The sequence below is a fragment of the Akebia trifoliata genome, chromosome 10 (genome assembly GCF_017979445.1).
Source record: "Akebia trifoliata isolate Shusen 1 chromosome 10, ASM1797944v1, whole genome shotgun sequence".
In the NCBI taxonomy this organism is placed as follows: domain Eukaryota; kingdom Viridiplantae; phylum Streptophyta; class Magnoliopsida; order Ranunculales; family Lardizabalaceae; genus Akebia; species Akebia trifoliata.
The window spans coordinates 18367180-18373042 of record NC_141384.1 but is presented as its reverse complement, the minus strand read 5'-3'; the positions used below and the strand labels follow the sequence as shown (position 1 = coordinate 18373042).

At 32.5% G+C, this 5863-nt stretch overlaps 1 long non-coding RNA gene across 1 annotated transcript; it reads right to left on the bottom strand.

Moving 5' to 3' along the window:
• Nucleotides 1–3758: 3758 nt before the first annotated feature.
• Nucleotides 3759–5204, bottom strand: LOC147393211 (uncharacterized). Its single transcript, XR_015182420.1, has 2 exons — nt 4923–5204; nt 3759–4307 (listed from the first exon to the last, which is right to left on the bottom strand). It is a non-coding gene; the product is annotated as an uncharacterized LOC147393211 (long non-coding RNA).
• Between the last annotated feature and the right edge of the window lie 659 nt (nt 5205–5863).

Sequence of the window (5863 nt, the reverse complement as noted above, 5' to 3'; positions counted from 1 at the left end):
AGGTCGCATCTCCGAAGAGACCGGACCACGCACTAGTGCCACGTTGGCTATATGGGACATGCAAACGTGCAAAGCAGTAAACGTGCTAGTAGTGTATGCAAAACAAGGTGGGGTATGCCCGGGGCCTTTTCCAAACAAATGGGCCCATGTGTCCAATTAAACCAATACAAGTAAAGGTATTAAACCATACAAGTAAAATGTATACATTGATCGAGAAAGATTAAAAACATATCTCTATGGTTCAATGCACATTTTATATATATATCAGTGACAAATCGATCAATGAATATGGCATAAAATAATTGATCAGATCCAAACATTGCAATAGGCATAATTTCTATAATTTTATGGTCCAATCAATGATCACTTTTGGGTGGTCCAAAATAAATCGAGATTCCAATAGATGTTACATTGATGATAGAATGATGGTTGTAGGGATAAGGAGTGATAAATCTTTTTTTTTTAATTATAAAAAAAAACTAGAAACACATCCCAAAAGAAAATCAAAGAGAAAGATCCTAGTGCCAAATGAGCTCGCTCTCACAAAATAAATCGGGAACATTAATTGTGCTAACACTAGATAAATTTGGATTTTCTATGAATTAGGAAAATACAATCCGAACTTGCATCGCTGACATCTAAGGCTCTCGATAACGAAATCGAGTGAATTCATATTCTAAATTAATCTACTCGATGGGATCTACATTTTATTAATAAGTGCCCAGACCTAATTCTAATTAGAATGTTCTGTAAAACTGTTTTAACATTGTTGTCCCAACCTTCTTTCAGCAACAATTCCAGATTTACAGATTAATCCGAACTTGCATCGATGATATCCAAGGCTCCCGATAATGAAATTATGTGAATTCAGGTTCTAAATTAATCTACTCAATGAGATCAACATTTTATTAATAGGTGTCCAGACTTTATTCTCACTAGAATGTTCTGTAAAAACGTTTTAACATTACTGTCCCAACCTTCATTCAGCAATAATTTCAGATTTATAGATTAATCCTGAACTTACATCGATGATATCCAAGGCTCCTAATAATGAAATTGAGTGAATTTAGATTCTAAATTAATCTATTCGATGAGATCTACATTTTATTAATAGGTGCCCAGACTTAATTCTGAATAGAATATTCTATAAAAATGTTTTAACATTGTTGTCCCAACCTTCATTTAGCAACAATTCCAGATTTACAGATTAATCTGAACTTGCATCGATGATATCCAAGGCTCCCGATAATGAAATTGAGTGAATTCAAGTTCAAAATTAATTTATTCGATGAGATCTACGTTTTATTAATAGTTGCCTAGACTTAATTTCACTAGAATGTTCTATAAAAACGTTTTAACATTGCTGTCTCAAACTTCATTCAGCAACAATTCTAGATTTACAGATTAATTCGATTTTGCATCGATGATATCCAAGGCTCCCGATAACGAAATCGAGTGAATTCAGGTTTTAAATCAATCTACTCGATGAGATCTACGTGTTATTAATAGGTGCCCAGACTTAATTCTCACTAGAATGTTCTGTAAAAATATATTAACATTTCTATCCTAACCTTCATCATTCCATCCTTTTCATATGTTAATTTGAATTTTTCATTATTTAAGGGTCATCAAAAAGTGACCCTTAATTAGATAATAAAACAAAAATACAATACCTAAAATCCTTCACAATCAAGCCATAAAAATAAATAAATAAATAAACAAATAAAATAAATCAATCTAAATAATAATAAAAAACTAGGTCATCATGGCAATGCTCCCATACTTGGGATTTTTCAAGTCTGATCCTCAATAATCCCTAGTAGAGTCACCACTGAAAGTGCCATCAATCCGCGGGGTGCGCGGATCCACTTTTGACTTTGAGGTTTGAGAGTCGCCACCTAGTTATTACGGTCTAGGAATCGAACACTGACTCTAAAAGGCAAATAATATTAATCTACGAAAGAAAAATACGGGTCCGGGGATCACATTACGGGGTTGGTAGGTGTTAAGCATAAATCCCGCCTGGCAAACACCGGTCACTACTAATTTCCAAATAAACTACATTATTAAAAAGGCCTAAATAATAATAAAAAAATAAAAATAGTCACATTTTTCGAATGCAACGATTTTATTCCCTCAGATCTGATAGAACAACTCCTTATACAGTACTCCTCGTTTCGTTCTGTCATTGAATTCGCTTCAGACCTCCAAAGCGAAGTACCTCCTTCTTAGATCTGAATTTTTCTGATTTTTTTAAAGGATTTTTGGATATTTTTGAAGGATTTCTAGATATTTTTTGAGCTAAAGTTGAGGTATGAGTGTTAGGTAAGGAGTTAGGACTTCAAATTTAAGATTTATGGGAGGCTAGGGAAGTTTTTTGACCTACTTTTATTAGGATTTATTTTTTGATACGAGAATAGGTTATAGAGACCCCTATTTATAGATTTTTTTAAATGTTTTTTTAGATAAAGTTAGTGTTTAATCAGAATTACATTAGATAGAGTTAGTGTTTAATTAGAATTATTTTAAGTAGAGCTAGTGTTTAATTAGAATTACATTATAAAGTTAGTGTTTAATTAGAATTTCATTAGATAGTTTTAGAGTTTAATTAGATTTCTTTTAAATAGTTTTAGAGTTTAATTAGAATTTTATTAGATAATTTTGACTTTGGTCTTATTAGATTGATTAGGGTTTTGACTTAAGTCTCACTTGATTGACTTGACTTTAGGATTTTGACTTAAGTCTTACTTGGTTGACTTGATTTTAAGATTTGACTTAAGTCTTACTTGATTGACGTGATTTTAAGATTTGACTTAAGTCTTACTTGATTGACTTGATTTTAATTAGGATTTTACTTTACATTAATTAATGTTTTAATTATAAATTTCAAAATTTTAAATTGTTAAAATTGTAAAATTATCGTTTTACCCCCGGAGAGGACTTTTTGCATTTTAAGTCATTTTTCAATGTTCCAGGATGTTTCGGAATCGATTTTTCATAAGGAATTCAAAGGGAATATTGGTTTGTATCATTTATGTAATTTTTTGTGCTAAATGATCTTGAACTTTATGAGGGGCATTTTTTGTAATTTTATCGAATTTTGTGAAAATTGGCAAAATGGTTTATTTGGTTTCATTTTGTTATTTTATATGTTCGAAAGGATTTTCCTAAGTGTAATGTGGGCTCTATGGATGTTTTGAGGTTAGGGGTATTTTGATAATTTGATTATTTTTTAGTGATTTTTATCGTGAAGCTTCTTTTTGTCTACAATTGTTGATTTCTAGGCTTTTGAGGTTATATTTTCCTAGCATAGCGTGGTTTCTACAGTTTCATTAGTTTGAGATACCTCATCCGAATTTTTGAAACATATCTAGCAACAAAATATAGCAATGGAATAATCATCCACTATTGGAAACCGTTGCAATCGGGTAGACGAGTTGATTAATCAGGTGATTGCAAAAATAGGGTGTCTACAATTGGGAATAAAAAAAATGATGACTAAGAAACTCTAAGACATTTCTAGAACCCAAACTTGTAGTATAATCTTGTTGACCATCATGGAGCGTAATTGTGTTCATCGTCATATAGTATAAGCATTTGACAAAGATAAGGTGAAATAAGGAGTATATCCTCTATGAGGTGATCCCCTTACCTTTGAGTTTAATATGCTCTTTGAGAGCACTCATGCATACTCAATGTAGTTAAAAACATGAAAGCATCATACATATAGTTTAAATACCATTATTGACAAAATGATGTGATCTTCGACATTTGTAAGTCCATAATAAGTTCTCATGGAACATTTAGCATGCATACATTTAACATATATACCATGTAATCATGCAGTTTAAGTATGAAATATATAAAGTTCCAAAGAGTATTTAAAACTAATTGGATGTCTCTTAAAGCCTAACCTACAAAAATCTAAAATCATACAGCTTGTGAAACGTGAGCTAACTCCCCTTGAAGTTAACATATGGAGTAAGTTAAGCATACTGGCCCGAGCACAAGCAGAGGGATGATGACTCAATCTTCTTAGAATATGCATATCATGAATACGCACAACAATCTCATCATGGATCACAACTCTATATGATGGGTCGGGATCTATAATAGGTGCAACCACCTAAATCTCCTCCCCTTCCTTCTCACTATCATCATCCTCTATAGGGACCTTAGGATCTTAAGCTTCCAGACATGGCTCATTGTTAAACTCATCAGAACCGGGAGGAGAGCGACTCCTACTTGCCATAGACTTGCCCTTTTATCAAACTCTTCATCTCCTTCAAACGGTTAAACCAAGGCATCTGTAAATCCACCAAAAATATGTATTAGAATTCCATCCAAAACCAAAATATATATATATATACAATATTCAAAAACCAAAAAAATTCAAAATCTCAAAAATTCAAGTTCTAAACATTTGTACCCAATGTCAATCCATACCCAAACCCATTTGATCCATCAAAAATTAAAATTCCAATTTTCCCCCATTTAGGCACTTTGCCAAACACGTGGCAAGCAAAATTGAACCTAACCTTAACCATAATCCATCAATCCACCAAATGTATCCATCTAAACCGAAAATCCTACCCAATTTCTATAAATCCCCAATCCAATTTCAAAAAAAAAAATTCCCAAAAATAACTGAAAATTTCATCAAATTCAACTCCAAATCCTTGAATTCAATCTATGCAAACTCACCCAATTCATTCCTTACATCTACCACAGTTTAGAATCCAACCCAATTTCTTCAAAAATCGCCCCAAATTTCAACATCAAGTTCCCTGAAAGTACCCAAATTGTCGAAATTCCACCAAACCCCCTTTAATTTCTCATCCATTTCCTAAATTCTACATCAATTCATTTGAATCCAAGCTCAAAATGAATAAATTTGACAACAATTCGGAGAAAAATCATACCTTTGTTGAAAAATTTGGGTTCAGAGCTCCGTTTGCTCAAAGAATTACTCGAAAAACCAATTCGAACCATTAAAAATCGTAAGCCTCGAGATCAACACTTGAAGCCAAGTTTAAGTCATCGAAATATCGTAAATTGACGCAAAATTAATGTGTTCAACGAAGATCAGACGACCGAAGGGTCAATAAGGTTTTGTCGGCCAAAATGAGGAACACAAGAACATACTCTCGATTTTCGTAAAGTGCATGGCTTATAAAGCCAAACTACCAAGACAACTTTTCATTAGACTACAATGTGGAATGGCCAAGTAAAAAAAAACCACTTACTTTATATTTGGAATGGCCAAACCAACGTGGCATTGGCTTTATACTTGGAATGGCCAAACAAAAGGCCCATAAGCTTATTCCACCAAACGGCTAGGCAAAATGCTCTTATGCCCTTCTCAGGTCATGACTAAGCAAATTAAAAAAGATAAAAAACAAATTGAAAAAATTTTGAAGAAGATGAAAAATTCAAAAGGTAAAATATGTGAGAAAAGTAAAAAAAAAAACAATAAAAAAATATTTTAAAAAAAATCGATGAATTGAGAGGAAAAGTTCAAAAGAAAAGGGAAAACCCATATGAAAGTAGGAAATACCCTCAGAAATCATTTATATATTCTCCAGCGGGAACACACCGATTTCCAATAGAATCTCGAGCAATGTACAAATGCACTTCAAGAAATCCTCCAAGGGATCATTCTCAAAAGTAAAAGCAAGAAACGATCGCATAAAGATAGTGGCAAAGAATAGAAATGCAGTAGAATCAGAAAACAAGAAATTCTCAAAGATAAATCCAAGTTCATAAAGATTTTAAAGAAAACATGCAACAAGCCGATACAGTTTTACTAAAACCAAGCAAGAATTGAAGTCATCTTTTCAATATTATATTTCTTTTTCAAACA